The sequence below is a fragment of the Centruroides vittatus genome, unplaced genomic scaffold (genome assembly GCF_030686945.1).
Source record: "Centruroides vittatus isolate TY-2023 unplaced genomic scaffold, ASM3068694v2 contig_927, whole genome shotgun sequence".
Taxonomy (NCBI): Eukaryota; Metazoa; Arthropoda; class Arachnida; order Scorpiones; family Buthidae; genus Centruroides; species Centruroides vittatus.
In genome coordinates this window covers 2,582,320-2,608,269 of record NW_027122613.1, presented here as the reverse complement: position 1 = coordinate 2,608,269, position 25,950 = coordinate 2,582,320, and the positions used below count along the sequence as shown (strand labels likewise).

At 25.7% G+C, this 25,950-nt stretch overlaps 1 protein-coding gene across 2 annotated transcripts in view; it reads right to left on the bottom strand.

The window, feature by feature from the left end:
• Positions 1-23,124, bottom strand: part of LOC136984774 (neural cell adhesion molecule 2-like) — a 135,175-nt gene extending 112,051 nt beyond the window's left edge. Inside the window, exons 1-2 of one of the 2 annotated variants that reach the window (XM_067281904.1) lie at positions 22,993-23,124; positions 10,251-10,373 (exon numbers count right to left, since the gene is read on the bottom strand). The gene's annotated coding sequence lies outside the window, so the exon portion shown is untranslated. Of the gene's footprint in view, positions 1-10,250; positions 10,374-21,269; positions 21,680-22,992 lie in introns of those variants that run through there. The other variant, XM_067281903.1, reaches the window with a different exon arrangement.
• Positions 23,125-25,950: the final 2,826 nt, after the last annotated feature.

Genomic DNA, 25,950 nt, shown 5'->3' with positions numbered 1-25,950 from the left:
TTTTATTTTCTTAAAAAAATTAAAGTATTATCTCAACTTCTTTCACACAAAAGACCATTAAAGTAAATATAAAAAAGGAGGGGGGAGTATAATTTTGAAAGAATAATCGCAATGGAAGAAAGAAATGCACGATTAATTACTTACTAAAAAACTAAATCTTCCTATGTAACACTTTTTATATATTTTTTATATCAATCTCTTCCACCCATCAGTGGTTCCAAGGATGTAAAACCATGGAGTGTAGCAACGTAACACAAATTAGTGTCACCAAAAGAAAAGCCTAAGAGATAAATGTAGCGACACTAATTATCATATAATACCATTTAGTCCCAAGCAAATATTTGAAGAAGTTGGTTACAAACTGATTAACAGCTTTGAACGTTATACAAAGGAACGACAGACGAGTTAGTGGTTGGAATTTAAGAAAGATTTATTAGTCAGTTTGGCCAAACAATTAAAACTGTATCGAGGTGCAGTGATGGCGTCTAGCTTCTAAATCCTTTACACCGAAATGATCGATAGAGTAAGAAAGATTAGCAAATATATAAAGTGTTGGCTGGACAAAGTCTTTTAATAGATGAATGGACAGGGAAACTAATGAATTTTGTATAATCTTTTAACGGGTATGGGTCAATTTAGTTGTAAATCTTACGGAATTAGGGCAATAAAACCGACTGAACGAAAACATTTGCTTCATTTACTTGACGTGATTTACTTCAATAAAACTTCGATTTAATCGTCGTGATTTGAATTTCCTGTTTTATAAATAGAAAAATATATCTGTTTTTGGTGTTCTGTTGTTGCCGATCGAAAAGTTTCGTTTGATTAACATAAAAGATTATTATTCGTAACGTCATAAAACGCGTATTATGTGATCGATACAACACGCGACAATGCTTAAATTTCTTTTATTTTTCGAAATAAAAATTTATGTTATACGTCAAATAATCTACTCGAATTAAAAATAGATTAATTAGCCTTTTTTTAAAACAAGGCAATTAATAACTGTTGAGGGGGGAAACGAAATAAATTAATTGCGAAAAAAACTTATTGTGTTTCTAACAATCAATGAGTACGCTAAACACAATTAAGCCATTGTTTAAAAATTAAAAGAAGACTAAATTGATATTTAATTTTAAAAAAATAAATAAATAAAATTAATTTTAATAAAAAAAAAATTAGAGGAAAAATTCCAGACAATTTTTAGTGTATCTTGATAAAGTACGTGAATAGGTCCTTAACAGTTGGGTCAAAAGAGGTCAAAGAATCTATATTTATTTTCAGTGTTTAATTAAACAAACAGAACAGAAAAAAACTCAATAAATTTAGGTATTAAAGTAGTTCTTGACCCGCTTAATCTCTTCACAAATTTGATGATTTCGACTTTAAAAGATCGAGCCAGGAACTTGCATATTATTAAGACTCTTTTCTTAATTAAAAACGGTATTAAAGAAGTTTTCCTATCTCTTTTAGTTCTTTTAATAAAATAATTGACAAGTGACAAATTCAAATGTTAATTTATCTTTAGTTCCCTTCTTTCCCCCCCCCACTTGCTAATGAAAAGAAATATATTTGTTACAGTACAATGGATCTTTTAAAATAAAAATCTTCACTAAACAAGAATAAATTTAATTCTGTAAAAGATTTTTAAATGTTTTTTCTTTATTTTTAATGAATTTTTATTATTAAACATCGAAAATAAATTTGTAAAAAAATAAAATAAAATAAAGAAAGAAAGAAAAAGCGATTTAAAATTAGAAAACCGAAACGTAATTTGCTGAAGCGAATCGCATAATAAATAAAGATTCCTAATTAAAAATTATAATTAAAACAAAATTTATTTATTTAAATATATATATATATATATTAACATAACTTAAAACTTTATAACACTCAAAAATATTTTTTTTTTATAAATAATTTTATTAACTACATTATTATTATTATTATTATTATTATTATTCTTTTGTAAATAAAATTTTAAAGTTATCTAACACTACATATTAATATTAAAAATAGTTTTTTTTTAAAGAAAATTTACTTTTTTTTTAATAAAAAAAATTTAATTATGCTTCAAACGAAAATTTTAAAAAAAGGGTCGAAAATATTTTAGGACTTAACTAATAAAAATTGGAATTTTGCGCTACTCGACTTAATTTAAGATGAAAACACGTTTTTAAAAATCTATTTAATGAGGTTAAATATGGTTTTCTTTAAATAGAATGTTATAATTAAAAAGTAGTTATAGTCTTTTAAAATAAAGGGTGGCTCAAAACCATTGTAAATCATTGCATTCTTATTTTGCAGCATCGATTTTGATTCATACTCATTAGTGCAACGTAAAACATGGTTGATTTTTTTAATATAATTTTTAAGATAACATTTTAATTATTTTATTTTAAGTTAACGAAATAAAAACTTAACAATTTTAAACATTTAAAGTTTTTATATATTAATGAATTTAGACAAATAAACAAATTGTCGATGTGTTATTTATGGAAATTTCATTAATAATATTTAATTATATGCTATAATAATTATAAGAAAAAGACATTGTTGATATATTTATTTATTTATTTATTTACATTTTTTAATAAAAATAAAGAAATTTTAAATATTTAAAATTGCTAAAAAGTTAAATTTTTTTATCATCTTTATTTTTAAGATTAAAAAAAAGAGGAAATTTTATTTAATTTAAAGTCATGTTTTAAATATTAAAAAATAAATAAAATAATGAAATTTAAAAATTTTAGCTTGAATTAATAGTAAATTCGTGTTTATTTATTCAAAAGAAAGATAGAAAAGAAAATTATAAATCACGCTATATTTTAACTAGAAATGTACGAAAAAAAATTAATTTTTCTTAATAATTATAATACAAAATATTAATTTATAATTAAAAGAATATATTCAAAATTTATCTTTTAAGCTTCTTAAATACATATATTATTTAATTAATTAAGCGTAAAATTATTCTTAACGAGCAATTAATTTGTATAAAATACCTTATTTTAATGTTGAAAGTGCCTTATGTGTTAATAGGTGTAGAAGAATTTTGCACTGCACCTGCCATGTATGGAATTAGGAAGCCACGACATCATGAACTCTGACTGCAATGTCATAATTTGAAGGAGGATAAAGGGGGAGGAATAATAAAAAAAATAAAAAATAAAACTGGTTGTTGAAGAGACGAAATACTTCTGTTGAAGGTGAATGAGTTTTGATCATCTTGATGATCATTCCTACGTCTTATTTCGTGGAAATTGCATCCGTGCACGCGCATATATTGTATATCCAAATATAAGGGAAACCGAATTTGCACGTAAGCTAAACAAGCTGCAGCTTAGGGCCTCAAATTCTTACATATATCATTATTTAGTGGAGGAGAAGGGCCTGTTATACGTTAAACCTTAGGGTAATAACAAGTCTAAGTCCAGCCCTGAGGATATTTTACCTAATTTAAATATTTAAATCTACTCATGGCGAATATTCGATTACATTTTATCATATTTTATAAATTATCTTCGGTTTCGATTAATCTTTTGCATGGTTAAACATTCTGTTGATAACTTATTCGTTTGATGTAAATCATGTTTAAAGTAATTATTTAAATTAATTATATATTCCCTAAATTTAATGGTTCTTTTGTGTTTATATAGTAGAAATTAATATAAAGTTATACGCTACATCAGTTTATGTTAAGTTTATATTAATTTTGTAGTAAAAATTGAATTATTTCTTTAATTATTTGATTTTAAATTGAATGTTTATTTTATTAATTGTATTACGTCACGTTTGATATATTTACTCGTTCAGAAAACGTTCATTTGTATTATATATACCGTAAGCGACTTAGAGCTTTATCTTTTAAATAATTTATTTTTTAAATTAAAAATAATAAGTAATATAAATGTAAAGATATACAGAAATTCTTGATATGACAAATTAATTTATTAAATTATTTAAAGATTTGAATTATCACGTCGCCTGTACGAATACGTTATTTAATTAATAAATTAGAAAAAATAAAATAAATAATGCTTAAAAAATATTGGTAATAAAGATAAAAAATTTATATTTATATTATATTATATTATATTATATTACAGTCAAACCTCTAAACAGGGGTATTAAAAATGGCCTTTGTTCGGATTGGACTCTATATTAATATTTCTACTATAAAGCTATTATTTTGAATTTAATTTAAAAAAAACTTTTATAATAAATATATAAGGGGAAAAGAACGTAAAATAATTACAATATATCCTATTTATTTTATTAATTTTATAAATACATTAAAAAATTCCAAAAGAAAATCAAACTTTAATTAATTGCTTAAAACATATTTATTTTACTTAATTGTTTAGTACTTTGAAATTTTCATACTAAATCTAATTAAAGTTAATATTTAAATTTCGATCAGTAAAATGATCTTGTATAGTAAAAGAATTTTTATTAAAAATAATTAATTTTTATTTTTATCAAATTACATTTTCACTTCCATTTTACTTCAAACAACGAACACTTCAATACTTAATTAAGAAAGATACTTTCAGAGTTTATTCATTAATCGTCTGATGTTTACCCAAATGTTAACTTGTGCAAACCAACTTTGTTTACTTTTCCTCTATAAACATTATAAGCGTCCTAAAATAGGAGTAATTCTGAAGATAATTTAAAGAATAGCCTATAAAAATAACAATTGTTCAGGTAGAAATTAACTATGGTAACATATTCAAGTAGTAAGGCAGAGTAGGGTGAAGAACTTACACACACACATACACACACAAAAAAGAAAGAAAATAAATATTAAAAAAAAACCTTTAATAGAATTTTATTAATTTTTGAAATTTAATTAATGTCGCTATTATGTTTTCTAATCTTGCTCTTAATCTAAGCTTTACTCTTGCTGATACATATCGACATCTTTATAATATAATATGCTAATGAATGGGGAAGGATAGTAAAGACGTTAATTTAAAGTAAATCCCGTTACTTTATTACAACACAGGACTTTATACATTCTATCAGCGTACAAAATGGAAAAAGGGGAGATCGAAAGTAGCTCGACTTGGTTAAAAATAACCTCTTGAAGTTTCGATTACTTCACCAAATAATAGTTGTTTGCTTCTTCTTAACGTAAGGTATAAAGTGCCAAACTTAAGATTTCTTTATCGATTGAAAATGCTTCCAAAAAAAAAGAAGGTAAGAGAACTTATGATATACTTCAGTACAGTCTAGTTTTTGATGTATACAATACTTAGCAAAGATCATATTTCACTCTTTATAAAGTTATTCGCATCAAACTAATGATCTCTATAACCCGACTGACGATACAGAGAATGCTACACACAGTAACAAAGGAATGATATCTGATTATGGAGATGGAAGTGATGAGAGAAGAAAGTTGTAATATAATATATAGAGCCAGTAATTTAATAAAATCGTACCGAAAAGGAGAATGGAGTAAGAAAAATTCGAGAAAGTTAAGTCATTGCAGCTGCTTTCCTTATAAAAACTGTTTGTTTGTTCAGCTTTATAGGCCTCATATTCATTACTATTAGATAAAATTCCTAAAGAGTAATCGGTGTCGTGACCTCTGACATGTGACCATTGATAATACTTATCGAAAATCTTGACATTGTCAAGCTGAGATTAACGGTCTTTCACGTTATAAGAGGCAAAAGTAGAATGATAAGAATGGATTTTTTAATGGTTACAAATGTTTAAAATACATCACAAGAGCCACTTGTCACAATGATTCTAAGATATCCGACCGAAAACTATTATTAGTACGAAATTTAAAACTTTCGACACCTTCGCTAAATTTAGGAAAGTTGGATAATTTATGAAAGAGAAGGTCAATTTTACTATAAAATTAAATTTTAAATATAATTTTTTATTTGCATAAGAGAGTGTCTGCGTGTTTTTTAAAGTACATCAATTACAGTAGCGCATAAAAATACTAGTAGCAAATATTCTTAACATTAAATTTGATATAAATTATAAATAAATGTTAAAGATTATTAAGTTTTCTAAATATAAACAAGAAAAAACTCTTTGTTAAATAAGATAAATTACACTCTTTAAAATATCGACTCCGGACATCAATAACGTGATGTTTTTTAATGTTTCTTTTCATCTAGAATTTTATAATTGATAACTCTCTAAACATTTGAATAATTATTGATAAATATTTATTACTAAAAAACGGAAAACTTGAAGTGAAAAGTCATAAAACACGCTAATTAATGCAAGAGGCGGTACGCATAACAACACCTGCCAGTTATTTAATTGAAGTAGGAGTCATGTAAAGTAGATATTGGTAATTGGTTGGTAAAACCAGTTCATTAACTTGTGCATCGGATCTTTAGAACATCGTTTCAGTAAAGTGACAGGTTTAGGTTGAAGGGAGAAATGTCCTCTTAAGATAACGCACAAAGAAGTGTAATGAAGCAGATATTTGACTCGTTATCTTCCAACCAGACGTGGTTAAATCACCCACCAATCTTTCTACTCGGTATAACAAATGTGTTTGTTACTAGCAATCAAATTTTCTCTGTTACACACGTATGAATTTGAAAAGTATAAGAAAGAACAGATCAAACAATTTCTAGTTTCAATAGATTTCTTCCTACTTTATGACAAAAGAAATAAAGAAGAAGAAGAAAAAAAAAAGACGAATTTTTTAATGGGCTATTTTTAGCTAAAACCTGTAGACGTTAAACGATTTACTCAAAAATTTTACTGTAAGTTCTGAGATTTAACTCACACCAAATGATCTTCTTCATATGTGAAGGTAAAAGTATCGTAAAGCGCAGAAAGAAATGGCTAGATCAGAATTGTTGAGCCGTTCAAGGATTCTTCCATGCAGAAAATCGATAATAAAAACTTAAAAAAATTAAAAAAATATTAAAAAAATATATTCACCAGTTTTGTTATATGAGGGTATAAGAAAAATTTCTTGGCATCACTTCTAGATATGGGATATATTATTTGCATAATTTCATTTCTCTGTGGAGATTTTTGGTTTATCGAAAAGTTTATCCATTGCGGTTTTATTAAGAGTTGAATAATTTAAGAATATTTTACATAAAAAACATTAAACATAAAGCTTACGAAAGTAATAATAAAACTTGTGATGTAAAATGGTCTCGCGTTATAGATAAATAACAAATTTTCTTGTTCATTATAGTCGAATGGTGAATGGACAAGGATCTACCTGATACTTTTTAGATGAAAAAATTAGATAAAAATTTCATTTGCAGAAGAAAAAAAAACATTTACTTCAGATATAACTTCGTTTGAAAGATTTAGTAGAAATTCAATGAAAAGTGGGAAAAACGAGAGTTCATAATCGTAAAAAAAATTCACAAAGGGGTATAAATAAAAGAAATATAGCTTAAAGAGGTTCCACGATCGAGGATATTCAACTTAAAGGAATAAAGAAGAGTCTCGTAATCGAGGGAATCTGTGAAAGAACGAAGCTCGTAATCAAAATAGATTCTGAAGAAATGAATCTAGTGATCACTCTCGGTATTAGTTTTTTAAAAAATCACAAAAACAATTAAAGTTACATAATAAAAAGGAAAATTAATAAACTAACAATAACAACAATATAAAGAATAAATATACATTCGACATATAATCATTTAATATGTTATATATATAAAAAAAATAATAATAATTCAATTATTCGAAATATCATTATATGATAATTAAATATGCATTAGGTCAATTAATTTTCTTACTTACGATTCTTAAACAGAATTATTAAAATTAGAAATTAAAATAGAAACAGCTGCAATTGATTGCTATGAGTCACATAAAAATTGCGTATTTAATATTTCGAATACATCCCTTTTCCATACATATTTTTTTTTCCAGTAGAAATACAAACCGGTTATTCTGATAAATAAAACTAAAAAAGGAAGAATATTTATGTGGCAATAACTTTGTTTTCAAAATTTATTACTTTTACTATACTGCACGAATACTATTTGTAAACATGTGCTTATAAATTACTATTATATTGCTTGAGTGCTATTAATAAACATATGGCAATACAATACTACTTGCAAACACGTGACTGTATAGTGCTACTATTTTGTAAACATGTAGCTGTACGGTATTACTAGTAAACACGCGGCTGTACTGTACAGTACTGTACATCCCTGCAGCACTTGTTAAGCATTAGGTTGTGTATTACACATGCAAACTCATGCAAAATAATAGTAAACACATGACTATAAATTGCGGCTAAACAGTATTACTAGTAAATATATGATTATATATTTTCAATACACACAAAATTAAATATCGTATTTAATATTTATAGAATTATTTTAAACAAAAATTGTGAATAATCAGTCGAAACTTAGCAATTATAAATGAGTAAAACAATTATTTTCTTTAAAAACCGAGTAAAAGTTTGTTCTTGTTTTATGTTACAGAATAATTAGAATTGCATTTTTTAATTAAAATTTCGACTTTTGAAAGAAATTGAGATAGAGATAATTAGCAGCCAACCATTGAATATTTATATATAAAAAATATATATTAAAAAAATGTTAAATAAGTTTACAATAATTAAATTTTGTAATTAAGCTTTCAAATATTTTAAAATAATTTATTTTTTTTAAAGTAAAACTGTAATGTTTAATGTATAAAATTATGTAAAATATTACACTTTTTTGTGTATTTAAATCAGTATATTAAGCTAACTTATATTGATTTATATGAATCAATATAATCTATGGGTTACTATAATTAGATTATACACACACAGATCGTTATTATACGGATATTAATAGTTAGATTTTATGAATAATATAAATTATGATAATATAATATTTTAAATTTTATTCTTGACGTTTTCTCATATCAATTTATGCAGACGAATTTTCAATTTTGAGTTGCTTAAATTGATATATTTTCGAAAAATTTTATCATACAAAAATATTGATCTTACTTTTATGTGATTTTCTAGAGAAAAATTACATATAAAATCTATATGACCTAAATATATATAATAAAGTATTTCATTATATATAGGCCTATATTTATTATTTTATAGTGAGACATAACGTGTAAAACCCTATGTAAATTTGCAAATAGAAAGTAAAAGTAATATGTAATAAAAAAACACACACACACAAAAAGAAACATGCTCTTAGAAAAACCCTACATTTTTATACAATTATTTTGGCCCTGTATAAAACGTAGACTGATCAAAAGATCTATGTGTAGAGCTTTCTATAAAAGTATGGAGTTTTATATCAGTCTGGTTTATCAGATCAGTCTAGTTTCGTATAAGGTCGGTGTAATTGAATAAAAGTATACGGTTATTCTAAGCTATAAAAAGAATTTTTTGCAATTTATCATATTACTTTATGTATAAAGTTTTGCAAAAAAAATTATAAAGTAAAAGTAATACACAATAAAACTACAAAGACTGCCATCTGATACTAGAACAACCCTACACTTTAATTCAACTAGATTGACCTTACAGAAGTAATTTTTTAAACTAGACTAAAGTAAACTTCATACAGAATATTGTACAGAAAGTAAAAGAAATATATACGTTAAAAAACACAAAAAATGAATGCCTTTTGGCACCTAGAAAAACTTTACCCTTTTACACAACAAGGCTGACCCTACGCAAACCAGACTGTTCCTATACTTTTACACAGAAAGTAAAAGTAATACATAGTAAAAAACAAACAAAAAAATGCCTTTTGGCACCTAGTTAATCTTTAAGAATTGTTGACCTATAAACAATAAACATCCTTGAATGTAAACTAGTTCAGAACAGTAAATTTGACTCCTCTCCTTGAATACGAATAAACAGTAAAGATATATATGTATATACGATTTCTATTTGGTATATAAATATTAATTTCGATGTTTACTTAACACATATAGAAAAGTAATGATATACAGAGTTAGAAATAAATTAAAAAACATCTAAAGTAATTTGTTACAAAATGTATATCGATCGTCAACGAAACAGCTGCGATACATTTATCCAATGTGAAGGAATGCAAATTATCTTTTTCTACATAAACTTTTTGCTTATTCCTTTTCGTGCCTTTACAGCTTATGACCTAACCTTTAATCTTACGTAATGTAAGATATGTTTGGAACTAAATATGCAAAAGAATTATAGAATTAAACTATTCTCTTGATGGATCACGAATCATTTTAAATATCGAGTTTTAGTAGTTAGAAATTAAGATAAATTTACTCACGTTCTGCCCTATACGAACCAAGGAAGAATGTAAATGAAATTGTATAGAAGGTACGTCCCGTGTTACTAGTAAACCGGATCCCAAAACTGATCAAGGACAGCGAGTCGAACACGTGTCTTGGGACTATTAAATAAAAAACAAATTATATAAAAAATATTTAAAAATTTTTAAATTTATATTTTATATTCGCCCATGAAAATACGTAGCAATAACCTCTTTCTATAATGAATTCAATCACGCGATATAACGTAAAACCCGTGTTTAAAAAATTCTAATTTAATTGTGTTTTTTTTTAATTAAAAAAAAGGGGGTGCTCACGTGAAAGATTAATTATAATTTGTAGTTTCCTGATAATGATTTAAGTAAGGAAAGTGTTTAGTATGCAAATTTATGCTAACAGAACTCAAAATTAATAGAATAAATCCACAAGAATGACAAAATTTTCGAGAGTTTATTGCTTATTTAATTAAAATGTTTACATATCGCTTGCTGTAACTTATTGTTTATTGTTAAATTCGTGAAATCATTGTAATAATTACTATAAATGAAAGGAAGATCATATTAAAATAATACAATATTGTGATATCGCCAACTGTATTTTTTTATTTATTTATTCTTTTACTTGTTAATAAGAATGGGAAGTAGAAAATTTGAATATATGCAGAGTCATAATTCATAAAAAAAATATTATAAATTCTTTAGAAAAATTTATTATTTAGAACGCTTGTAAAATGTACTCGTAGATATTTCTAAAAAATTTTTAATATGAGAGGGACAATATTTGTTGATCCCTTCGAGAAACTAATAAAGAATAATGATAATTAAATGATAAAATATGCATTCTTTAAAACAAAATTCATATAAAAATAAACCTGCAAGTAAAGGCAAAGCCACCGAACAACGTTTCCATCTTCAAAGGTTTGACTGTATTAAAAAGTAATCAAAACAAATAAATAAATAAAAATTGTATAAAAATAAATAAACGAATTTTAAAAATCATTTTAATCCAATTTTACTAAAATGTTTTCAATTGGAGATTATTCCCCCCCCCCTTCTTAAGAAAAAAAATTTATTTATTTTATGTAATCTTTACACGTTTTGATTTTTTGACTTTTTCCGTGTTTAAAAAATAATATTACAACAATTTTAAAATGCAGACAGTGAAATTAAGATAAGAGCATTGGGTGGAACTTAGATTCAATCTGAATATTAAAACATAGAGAATGTGTTGCCAGAATGAGTTTAGATACATAAAAAAAAAACAGGGATGAAGGTAGAGACTTTATGACTGTACATTATCAAAGTATAGATATTCAAACAATGTTTTCCTTCTTATTATCCCATATATTTTTTTTTTCGTTTTCTATTGTTTTCTTATTGATTGCCACTCATTACGCTATATGATACTACATTTTATTTTTATTTTATTGTAAAATTGTTACATGTAAAGGAGTAAAGTCTCATTTCTTTTAAGTTATTTGTATTCATTACTTGTGTTGATATAAAGTCTCATAAATGTAAAAAAACGACCCATATCTGTCTAAAGATTTTTAAATTAAATTATACTGAAAGGATAACGAGTTTAAACTGTAAAAATGAATACATATGACTTTATTAATGCTGTAGAATAAAATGTAAATGTTCGTATAACTCGGGAATTTTTTTTTTTTTTTAAATAATATTTATAAATTTTAAATACAGTCAAACCTGTAAACAACGGACACTGATGGGAACATAAAAAGTATTGACGTCGTTCGGAGGCTATTTTAAAAATTTACTGACAAATTTTCCGCTATTTAGAGGTGGCCTTTGTTGCAAGTTCGATTGGAATTAGATTATGTTTATAAGCTTTTTACACGCGTAATAAACGTTTTATTAATACTTTTTATTCTAAGCACATTAAATTATAGTAATATAATTAAAAAAAGCGTATAAAATAGATTTATAATATATTTCCCACGCTATAAAATAGGATAAAGGATCTTCTTTATCAAGATTACGCCCATGTTTAAAGGTAATTAGAGTTATATTAACAATAATACGTGAAGTACATGCTGTTGTCTGTCCTTGCAGAAAATGTTTATTAAGTATAGTATATTAGAAAGTGTAAACATTAAACTGTAAAAATGAATATATATAACTTTATTAATGCTGTAGGATAAAATGTAAATGGTGGTATAACTCGTGATTTTTTAATGTTTATAAGTTTTAAGTACTTAGAGTTATATTTATGAACTTTTTATGCGTATAATAAAGGTTTATTAATACTTTTTAACACATAATAAAAGGTATAATATGTAATTTTTTCGGCAAATTTTTGATAAAGTAGTAAATTTATGGTTATAATTTTTATCTTTAGAACATTAAATTATAATAATATAATTAAAAACGTGCATTAACCATGTATATAAAATAGATTTATTATGTGTTTCTCATATCATAAAAGGGTTTTCTTTATCAATATTATTTCCATTTTTAAGATAATTAAGCTTTTATATAGAAATCTTATAAAGTTACGCTAACAAATCTCATAAGTACAGGTACTGTACAGTACATGCTGTTTGTCTGTCCTTATAAAACAATGTTCAGTAGGTTTAGAAAGTATTTACTTGAAACTATACATGTTAAATTACATAAACCTATAATTTTAGGATGGTAAAAAGGTCCTGTATATCTGTCCTTGCAGAAAAAAAGGAAATATTTACACGAATTTTCTTGTTTGCAAGAAACCTTACATGTTAACCTGTAATTTTAAGAGAAGTTTAAACACACAATACACGAAAGTATAATTATAAAGTAAAGCAAACTGTGTACATCGTGTAAATGTTCTCTTATATTAAAACAAAAAAAAAATCTATGAATGAAATATGACTTGGAGGCATCACACGTGACTAAACTGTGACTATAATATTAATTCTTATAGCTAATATCGTTAACGTATGTAAAACTAGTTCCAAAATACGTCAAGATATAAGTAATTAAATAGAAAGATTAGCTAGAAAATACATTTACAGAATTAAATTGCATGAAACCGCATGGAAAAGGTAAGGTGTAACATTACTTTAGCTGCATAATTGAGCCCTTTTTTAATCACAATTACGGAAATTATAGTATTTAAATATTAAAGAAGATCACTTTTGATGAAAATTATCCTATTTGCTACAGTAATCACGTTTTTACCCTGTAATTTTATCAATTGCTTTTCTGCTATAAAATAACTTTAACTCATTTAAAAATAAATATAATAATTATAAAATTCTTATTTAAGTAAAATAATTTTGGATTTTACTAAAAAGATTATTAAAGATTTAAAAAATGAAGTAAAGTTAACTAAATATGAAAATTTTTATATAAAAATATAAGAAATTTTTCCTCGATAGCCTTTTGATGAACTTTAACTGCTTATTATGCAACACCTGCTTTAAATATATCCGGGAAATTTGAATAAATTTAACATAAAACAATAATTTAATGCTTTTTTAACAAGAAAATGGAAACTAAGCTGATGTTAAATTGATAAAAATGTCATTCTAAATGTTAATTGAGATCTGTTATCATTCGTTCGATTTTAATTATTTTTAGAAGAAAATGAAGATAAAATTTTTTAATTCTTCTAAAATAATATATTAAAAATATCTTTTAAACATTTATATATAATAATTTTAAAGAGATTTATTTACAATTTCAAGATATATATATTTTTTTTATATTAAACAATTTAATCACACACATCTCTATTATTTTCTTGCTAAAATGCCAGACAAATGACCATGAGGATCAAAATATGAAGCTCAAGCTCACTTGATCTTTCATGATATTTGGTCCGTTGAGGTACCCTGATCCTGATTGAAGGTCAGGAATCCTTGTTTTCCTGATCCTGATTCGCAGGATCATCGAATTTCCTTGACCTCAAAGATATTTGATCCCTGATCCGAATCAGATTCATACATCATTTATTATAGGTTCTACGAGTTGGGGCGTCGTTCCTGTCCCTCACTTATACTGGTCGACCCCATTGCGGATCGGGCACGCCCATAATGGGTGTATTTTTGGACAGTCACACAGCCTTAATGTATAAGTATCTTGCATTAATGAATCAATGTTGAAAATGTTTGATTTTTACGTTCTAAAACCTCAATTTTATAAAAAAAAATCAAATTAAAATATGATAGATAATTAAAACCATAAGAAAATAAAAGAAAAACATTTATATTTTTCCAAAATTTACAAGTAATCGAAGCTGTTTTCTAAGTTTTACTCGTAAAGTTCCATTAGTATAAACCACCGCACAGACTTTAATGTAACTTGCCATACTGACGATTAATCAAGTCACATCAATAAACTTTTCCATTTAGCAATTAACTAATTACAACTGAACGTTTATTCAATATTTAAAAGTTCTATTGAATGATTTCGTAACTTAGTAAAAGTTCCAAGAAGCATATGTGTTGAGAAACAACGTTATGTTACAAAATCCATTCTACTCAACCTAGGAAAAAATAAAAAAAATAAATGTATAAACAAATTCGATACTACGAAAAATAGATGTACAAATAGTATATTTTCCCTTGAACTTATTAGCCTTGACAAACTGTTTAACTTTCTGCTGCTGATATGCTTCTCCTATTTGGTATTCAAGAGCATAGTGACCTTGTCACACGAGTTTATACGGTTAAAGGACAAAGGAATCCGTATCCGAAAAAAAAAAAAAAAACACACGAGGGTATTGTCTCTTGTATAGATATTTAAAATCGCATCCATTTAAAAATAGAATTAATAAATGACAGCTTCCATTCACCATACTAGAAACGTTATTGTCTTGGAAGGACTAATTGTACGCGTCGTATGTCAAAACAGGGATTCGACCATTCTCCTAGATTTGAGGAATGAAAGAGGATTTTCTCTTATGTTCCTGATTTCATAGTGTGCCACATCATATTTGACATGTCAAGATAATTACAACTTGTCAACTTGTCATCACGCTTGAAATGGTAGCAAACAGATTAATTAATAACCTCTATATTTAGTAAAGTTTTAACTGTTAGAATGGTGGATTTTCTGTATTGGTGTTTGGATGATTTTTGACAATAATTTTCTATCTTGAAGAGAAAGAGAATAATTATGAGGGAAGACCGTTCCACAAACGATGAAGGGTGATTAATGAGGTAGATACGAAAGATTTCACTCCTTAAAAAATTACGGTACGCTCTTAATACATTCAGGCAATCCTTTTGTGTAGTGCATTCAACCATTTTATCTCTCATACTTGATATATATAGAAGCAAAAGCATCTGCTCCATTCAACTTACTCTTAGGATATCATCTATTTTGATAAAGTTGCTCGACTTTTATACTCAAGGCAATGAGATAATAGATACGTAGGGTTTATTAGATATAATTAGCCTTTAAAATATTTATAAAATTAATATATATATATATTTTTTATAATTAAAAACCTCGATTTTAAGCATTAATAACCGAATTTTAAAGTAAAATAAATAATTTATTTATATAAAAAAAGTATATAAGTAATTATTAAGTCTAAGTTTTGGCAGCATGCCACCTTTACTAGGAAGTCGATTCGTAAATTAGATAACATGGAAGCCATTTTGAATCTAAGAAAAATAAGTCACGAAAATTAATAATGCAAACTTTGTTTAACTAAGTTTAAAATAAATTTAACTTTTAAAGAAATTATAATAGTTTTTCTAACTCACACTATTTTTTTCCTGCTGTTAAAAATAATTCTACATAAATTCTTAATGTTTCGGCACACTCTAAACTCACTTTTATCATACTTCTAATTAGTGGAACAAAGAAATACTAGCGTTATAACCTTTGTTCTTTAGACTATAAAAAGTAATTTTATTAAATTAACTAACTAGACATTATTTAATACACATTTATGAAGTCTTGAGATGCTTAGTATCATATATGTTATCATTATTTTTTTAATTAAAACTAAATTTAGTTTATCATGTAGTTTTCTTTACAGAAAACTGTACGTAGCCTTCTTTTCATGTTGAAATTTTAGAAAAAAAAGGCTCCCATTAATAGTTTTAACTCATATAATGCTTCTTCTATTACATTTTCTTTATTTTTAATTATGATATCGTTAAATAAAAACGTTTTTTAAGGGGGAAAAAAAGGGTAAAAAATTGAGAGGTTTAACACGATATCTATTTTTATTTCTAAAGAAAAATATAGGATTTATATGTCCAACCGCAGGCAACGGCTTAGAGAAAGATTGAGTTATTTAATACTTTAAGATAAGAGACAAAAATAGATAAAAAAAAAAATTAGATTTTTTTAAAGGTTACAGACAATAACTTAACTTAAAATAAAAACAGAGAAACTGGTTATTTATTTTTAAATTTAATCCTCAAATTTATTTATAAATAAGGAATTATCTGCGAATTGTTCGTATCCTGTATATAAATACGCGAAGTGGAATTGCGTGCAGAGGGATTGAAATATATATATATATATAAACCTATTATATTCTTAGATAAATCTGGTAGTATTAAGTTAATATAAGTATTAATTTGATAAATGAAAGAGATTTTCGTTCTAGGAAGAAGATAAAAGACAAGTACTAAAGTTGCAATCTTTGAGTTTTATCTTCTTATCCTATACATCATGTCGAAAAATATGATTTATCAGCGATTTCGCCTGTAGGATATCCAAATATTCCCCATCAAGAGACCCATTGCAAACGAAAGATCCCTTCTTTACACCAACTTAACTCGCTCGTTTTAGGAAACTCAGATAAGAAGAAAGGGGAGGAATTTACAACGTATATAACGTATAACGCGCAATTAATTTGGTTTACCTTTTACTCAATCGTTGATATTTAAACAAAAGATAAAGGAAAAATATAAATTTTTAAAGGATAAATAGCATTTTCGACCCGTCAATAACTGCAGATGTTGCCCTATCGTTCCTACACATGTGTTTGGTTGCGTTATCTCAACGGATGTCGTAACTATTGGTAGTTTGTAAATGTATAAATCGATCGATCAATGTATATCCTTCAGTTCCGCTTTAATTATCATACGAACGGTTCAATGCAGAACCGATATACAATAGATAGCAATATAATAGAAAACAAACTGAAACACTCCATAACCTTCTTAATGATAAGACCATTCAATGAATGCTTGAATTTATTCCTTTACAGTAACATTAAGATACGGAAGCTTAGATATTCGTTACGACTGGATGAAAATAGTACATTAATTCAGAAAATACAATTGTCTTCATGTTTTTTGATGCATTTACAAAGGACACTGACTTTAATGTTATATATATATATATATATATATATAAAAGGGAGGAGGACAGATTGATATAAACGATCCATCTAAACTATCGAGACAGTAAAATTGTTTCTACATTTAAATGGTCCTGTTCGATCCGACGTCTTGGAAACTGTAAGTATAGATTTTTATACGTTAGAAGAAAGAAAAGAAGAGGGAAAAAAAGTCAGATTGAAAACCTTAAAGCATTTGCTGAAAGATAGTTGTGTCATAAGGCCTTCCAGTTTTTAAGGAGTCGAATATCATCCTTTCGTTTCTTAGAACGAATATTTTCTATAATCTAATCTGTTCTAAATGTGGTTTTAAATATTTAAATAGGTCATCTAGACAATTTCCAGAGACCTTGTCCATCAAACTAGGCGTGTAATTTATTTGTTTTTTAAATTTTTTTTAAATTATAGTATCCATATTACGTGTTAATATCGAATTACATAATCGTTTGATAACTTCCTGTAGTTTTTATATAATTAATTTTATTTTATAATTACTGTTAACTAGACTATATATAGAATTATTTGTTAAAATATATAAAAGTAATATTAACTTTTTTTTAGATAATTTTAAACGTTAAAGATGTTGTATGTATATATATATACGTATAAGTATGTTTATTTAAGATTAAAACTAGTAGATTTATAAATAGTAACGAAAATATCTAAACGACCGAACCAAAAAGAAAATCTAAAAATAGAAACAAATTCTCTCAAGTATTTTTTTTTCCTTACTAAAAAATTGATTTATCAAAAAAATTTTTTAAAAATTTTTCTTCATAAACTTCAACTTAAAATTGTTAATATTTTTAGAATTTGGACAAAAATAATTTCCGGTAATTTTTTTAAACCTTAATTTTAGAGTAAATGGAACCTTAAATCGATATAAATGTATGTACAGTACATTTTATTTTATTTTATTTTATTTTTTTGTTTCCAGTCTGGAAAATGTACAATTGCTTTTCCAACTCACTTTTCACTCAGTTGACATACTAACATCAAAAATTGGATTCGAACATAAAACAATGGGTCCTTTCTCTTTCTCTGTGTAAATCCATCTAAAATGATATACGTTGCAACCTTATGATAGTGTTAACGTTATGGATCTTGACAGTTTCAAGTAACATAGATATTATCTACTAGTTTCTTGGGAATTTCTTGTAAAGTATCCAGAACTGTTGAAGGTGTGATTTTTATCAGTGGTATCAGCTCCCCAACGCAATTTGTTTGTGATCATACAAGTAAAATTACTTCCTTGAAATGTAATCTATTGAACAAGTGCTATATAATATGAATGACCTTGCTTTAAAATTCATAAATCACGTTTATAATTTTCGAGAAGTAACGGTTTACGTTAACGTATTTTAAAATTTTATAATTTTCTGTACTTTATAAAAGAGTTTAATGCATTTTAAATTACACAAAAATCGATTTATTTACGTTGTACGGTCGTACAAGAGCTGGTATCAATGGCTTCGGGCACTCTTTAGACATACGTAGCGTAAATCATTGTGTAACATCTTACGTAATAAGGAAAAATCTTCAAGATTTGATTAATATACAAGCCAAACAATGAATACTAATACAACAAATGGGTGCAATGCCTTTATTAATCGTAAATATATGCAAAATTGCATGCAAAAATTCGTGATACAGTATTTATAATGAGAGAGGTTCCATACGGCAAGGTGTTATAATTAATGTAGAAACATTTATATAAATAGTTTTATGCAATGAATATGATACTGTCAGAATGTAAATTCTATAGCGAATAGTTTCAGTCAACAGACTTGATATATTGCAGGTAGTTTTATGCAAAATGTGATATAATTAATACAGAATTTCTATTATGTATATCACTAATGAATAGTATTGAATATGTTCATGCAACAAACGTGTTATAATTAATAGAGAAGCTGTAGGATTAGTTGATTCGTATAATAAATGCGATATAATTAATAATTAAGTTATAAAGTCGCGTATAGAAAGATTTTACAAGATAAATTGAGAAGAAAGTTTCTATAAAAATTTTTATTTTGACTTAATACAGATTGATTGCATTTTAAAGATAAGCCACATTTTCTTACACATTTCGTGCCTAACTTTTCGAAAATTTAACCAAGTAGAAGCAGAAAATAGGGGAAAATTATATTAGTGAACTGTCAAATTCAATGGTGGAGAAGAAGTAATCAAATTATTTTGATTGTTCAACAACTCTTCGAGTTTTAAACGTTAGAAATCCGAAAAGATTCGAAATCTGATGCTACCACATTAACAAAAGTTTAACTTAAATGAATAAATTTAATTCGTTTCGATTTACCAATTAGAAATTTCGTTGAAATAAATTATTAAATTAATATCTAACCAATATTTTTATAAAGTTTTAAATGTAATACGTTCTATATTTAAATTTTAAATTCAATTATAACTTACGTAACTCGAGAAATAGATATTAATCAATATTAAATGATGTTTATTAGATCTTTATAATTCATATAAATTAATGTATAAAGCAAAATTATTAACCTAAGGCAATATTGTACTCGTGAAAGTGCTTGAACTAGAAATTCTGGTTCTGAATCAATTTAAGAGGAAAACAAACAAACAAATAGAGGATGGTAGAGATTATTGTAGGAATAAGGTCTTTATAATAATTAGTAGACAATAGTTAAACATTCAAATCTATAAATTACAAGCTTAAAATATTATTTACAATAGACAATTTACTTTAAAATCTATTATTTATGTTTGTTTGTTTAAATGATAATGGCATTCTTTGTATCAGGAAGTAGAAACTTGTTTATTTTTATGAGCGCTTCATTTGTAAATAACAAGTGGGAATATCGTTAAAAGTATCAATTAGACCGCACGAAAAAAAAATTTAAATAAGTTTTACCTTCCTTTAATTAGTTAAATTAAAAATAATTGTACAAAGAATAGGCTAATATTTTTTTAAAATTAAATTTATCAGTTTAATTGAGATAATATTAGCTTCACCGCATCATTAATATATGTTTATTTATTTATTTATTAAAATAAATTAAAAATTACAGTTAAAATTAAAGCAATAAAAATTTATTTCAAATATTTTTCTTTTAATTAAAATTAATTATTGACAATTTTATAATAAATTTACTCGCCACATAAATATATAATTTAATTATTTTATTAAACTGTATCAAGCTAGAAATTTATATATAATTATTAAAAAAATTTTTTTCCTATATTTGATTACGTTGAAAAAATTTAATTTAACAGCAATTTAAATCATAATTAGACACGTTAAATTGATATAAAATATTTATAATCAAGTTTACTTAGAAATAAGATTAATTTTAAAAGCAAAAATGTTCTTTAATTAGTAAAATGAAAGATAGTCTCTCGACATATTGCTTAAGAATTAATAATTTTAATTCCTTTTAATTCCTGAAATAAATAAGAATTTTTTTTTCTTTTTTAACTTTTATTTTTGGGTAATTACTTAAATCGTTTTATCAATATCTTCGGAGAGTAATTCTTGAGAAAAGATATATAATTCCTCTATCCTCAGCTCTCATTAACGGTAAATAGTGTTTGTAACAGTTCAGGCACTTCAGAAAAAAATAAGATTGAGGAAAAAAAAATCTTTTGGTAATAGTGGTCATTATTGTCCCGATGTAAGAAATTAGATGAACATTAAGTATAGAAAAAGTGGCAAACTACTTTTCTACCTTTTAAACTATCCAAAAACGCTAAGTCGAATTCTTGACTGTTGCTGCTTAAGTATCACTAGATTAGCTAAGCTTTTTAGTCCAAACTAAAAAGATAATAGCCACCCTTAACCCCCGTATTTTGCTGCCTACTCGTAGCAATTTTAGAGGCACAATATACTTCAGAGAATAACAGTTAGATTTCCCAAGAGAATACTTAAAAAATACCATTTAAGAGTTTTTATTCCGAGAAACACCTTCGGGTATAAAATGTCACCTATGACAGTGAACAGCGAATGCTTTCATTACTTTTGCGTGCACTTTCATTACTACACAAGGTCATGTACCAGATATAGCGACTGAAACTATGCAATAAACTGCACTAACTAAAAAATAGGGGGGAGAAAAAAATGGAGGTTTATATAAATACTTTTTACAATGACTCGCAGTTTAAGAGAACGGGTTTATAATCTTATCGTATAGTCATATTTTATTTAGTTGTTTATTAAATAGAGAATGGCTGAAAACTTGTATCTTTTCTTGTTTTTCTTCCCCATTACAAATTGTAAATCTATGTTTTGAAAGTCTAATTTTAATTAATTAATTATTTCTCTAGCTATTTAATTTTTAATTACACGTTTTTCGGTTTCTAATTTATAATTAAATAATGTTTTTATTTTTATTGTTGTAAATTATTAAATTATCTTTAAATTAAAATAATTAAAATTCTATTTAGGAGTTTTAATTATTTAAAATTAATGTTTAAGTATATTGCGATTTATTAATAAATTAATAATTAATTTTTGTATAGATCTTACGAAAACTATGAATAAACGAATGATTATATCTTATAAAAATCATCAAATTAATTGAAAGTTTTTGTTATGGATTTTGTAATCTAGAAAACTTTCTATTGAATTAACTTTATTTAAATAGGGTGAGATCGATTTTTGTTTTTATTTTATTATTTATTTTTTTTAATTGACACCATCTTTGATTACACAGCAGGAGTTAAACCCTTGGGCCGATTATCATCACCTTGGCTACAGAAACGAATAAAGTATAATAAAGCAAGTTGTTTGCGGCCGAGAGAGAGAAAAATTTCACGCCATTTCTTTCTTTAAAGTGTGTCTGGAGAATTTTATGTCGTTATATTTTCACTCTAGTATTGCTTTTCGTTCATCTGGGACACATTTGCAAGCTGAACACGTAAGAGTTCAGTGGACACAACACCTAAAGAACTGAGGTGGGGGGAAAACTGATAATAGAACTTAAAAATCTCCTATCGATTTATAAGTAACGTTTACCATATTTAAATATGTTTCCAGAGGAAGTTAACACATTTAATATTTAAAAATAATAATAAAAATATTAAGTGTTTGAAACAAGTTAAAGGAGATTAAAATGTCTTTTGGCAGAATTCTACAAACCCTCCCTTTTTTTAAAACTGCAATTAGCATATTTATACGGATTAAAAGAGTAAAAAGAATATAATTTAAAGGTTTAAATTTTTTTTAAAGATTTAAACACATAAAAAATGGCTGTAAAAGAAAGGAAGATTAAATTATCGATTCGAATGTGTCAAGACGGAGGAAATAAATAAATAAATTAATTAACTAATCGTAAAAATAGTTATAAAAGACGAAACGAACGTAAAATCAATTAATTGTCCTCTTGAACGTAATTAAAAGAAAGTAGCACACACTTACACGCTAATTTATTTTGTTATTGTAGTAGTACTCACCGGTAGTAAAGGCGTTACCCCCAAGAGGAGCAACGAGGTGGACAACAGACGAAGAACCAGGGCTATTGAACGTCGACTGTACTTGCGCCACACAGTCGCCTTTAGTAACAACACGAAACGAGCCAGACTACTTGCGTATCCGCACCCTCCATACTTAAAAACAGCGGAAAGGTCTAAGGGTAAACTCTTCAAGTGGGATTTTTTTCCTTCCTTTATGTATGTATATATATATATATATAGTTTAGGGGTTCTTTCATCCGCTGCTATGTCTACCGCTGATCGACCAATTAATGGATAAGGGAGGAGGAAGAAAGAAAGATGAAGAGAGTGGGAAAATAGCAGACGGAATATGATTTATTATTCGGTTTGTTTTAGTAAACTTCTCTTAGTCGTTGCTTTGTGAATTAATAACATCTGTCTTACAGCAATTGTTATTTTCGCTCGCCTTGGGCGATGAACTTAAGTGATGCTACTGTAGTGTGATCGGTGTTTCGACAGCAAATTTCACTTGTAATTTTTTTTTTTTTTTTTTTTTTTTTGTTTATTTTTTAAATTCTTCTTCCAATCCACGTAAAGTAAATTTAGTTAATTATAAGATAATTAATTCTACTGTTTAAAGATAATGAAATTAATAGGTTTTGATAAAATTTTTGTTCTCTTTTGTTTGTTGTTGTTTGATTAAATCAGTTTTTAATTTGCTCGTTTAAGATAAAGTGCAGCAGCATCCCACCGTTATCTGCGACGGTGGAAAATTAATGTTACTGATTTATTTTTTATTAAATATTTGGATGTAAACGAAACTTTTATTTATTATAAAGTAATTAAAGAATTGATACGCGTGTAAAACGAATGAAAATTTAATAATTTATTCATTATATAAATTAAATTTTTCTGATTTTAAAATTGAGTTTTCTGATGTGTAAAAATAAAAATTCTTTAGGGAATTTTTGAGAAATTGAAAATTTCGTTTTCCAAGTTATATATACTTAAAATTGAAAGAAGAAAAATATAAATTAAATTAATTTTCGTGAGAAATTTATCTATCGATACTTTAGGGAAAAGAAGATGATGATTGAATTATCATCGCTTTTAAAAGTTAAGGACCTTCGGGGTATGTTCATGTTTCAGAGACCTAATATAGGGCCTCTCGTTGAAATTTCGCTTCATGCTTAATAAATAATTAAAATTTTAATTATAAATTTCTAAAATAGAATAAATTATCTAATGGTTTATAAAGATTTCAGTAAAATAAGAACACATCTAAGCACGGATATTTCAAGATTCGTTAGATATAAATTTTAATCCACCCCCACCTTTATACCAAAAAGAAATGTTGCATGACTTGTTTCCTTTACAAAAAATAAAGGAAAAAAAAAACATCGAGAATAAACTGGAATTGAAAAAGGACATAAACCGCAAATCCTCTTACATCAAAACGTCAAGGCAAAAATAAATAAATAAATAAATATAATTTAAAACGTTAAAATTTCATTCCAATAAAAATAAAAATATTTAATTAAATCTGGTGTAAACTTCACTCTTTTGATCGATCGAATTTATCAAAAATATCGATTTATATTTAATGATTGATAAAGTTTGTGTAACACGATACCGTTAGCTGCAAGTTAACTTTTTACAAACCTAACAAACACACTCTTCTAAGTAAATAGAGAAGGTCTGTTAAGAAATTAAGTATTAAATATCCCGCACGAAGCAATGATTAATTTTTCTTCAATAAATTAACGAGTTATTTAGTTTATAAAGTTTAAAATACGTTTTTAAAAAAAATGCATTAAAATTACCACTCGTGTACAATTTAAACAATGCTCGTGACTTTTATCACAAATCAAAATCTTTATACCCGAGGCGTGTAGTAAATATATTCAAGTTGTTTTTTTTACACTACAATTTAATAAAATTATAAATAACTAATTAAATTACAAGTTTAAATTGTGTATAAATAAAATAACGACGTTTTAAACTGTAAATTTTGTGATTTAAATTGCATTATCGAGATTACTTTTACAGATTTTAATTTATTTTCTAATTAATTAAAAAAGGCGACTTTTTTAAAAAAATTTTAAGCTTAAAAAATTTAATTTGTTTTCTAGAATCTAACACAGAAAATTCATATAAAAAACCCCTTACAAATCCGTGAGAAACCAATAAGTACTTAGACCTCTTAAGCTTAAGTAAACATTAGTGTATAAATAAAACATAGTGACTCAGTTAGGTATAGAGGCAATTTATGTCATATTTTGATATAGGCCCTAGAAATCCTTGCTCTATGTTTGTAGATAACTGCAGGGTGTTTGTCCCAACTGCATCAATAAAGAAATGAGATAGATCATGCGCCTTCTCTGTATATTGCCTTACAGACAGTATAAGAATGCATATAGCATGATATAAGTGCAGACATCGAAAGAAAAGTAAATCAAATTTATTTCTTTTATTGCATTCATGGGATGCAAAATGTTTTTGTCTAAAAAAAAAAACAAAAAAGGAAAAAAATCAAGTTACAAGCCTTGTACAGACGGCAAAAATAGGATATCATAACCGAAAAAAGGGCATTATTTATGAAAATCTGAAGAAAGCATTTCAAGTTTTTATATATAAATAAAAAATATATTATAAAAGAAAAAAAAGGAAATAAATTTTATAGTAAATAAATATTTTTTTCCCACTTTAATATATTAAATAATTCTTTTGTAAAATTATTTTATTACGTTTACACGGTCAGTTTTTGATAAACAATTAAGTAAATTACTTTATAAGTAGTTTGTACATTTAACAATTTAAATAAATAAATAAATAAATAAATATAAATATATAAATATATATTCACTTATAACGATTTAAAACTTAAAAAAAGTTCCTTTCACTTGTAAATTTTTAACGTTTTATATAAAAAAAATTTAATTTATTTATGAGCAAATAAAATTCTGTTAAAAATATTTA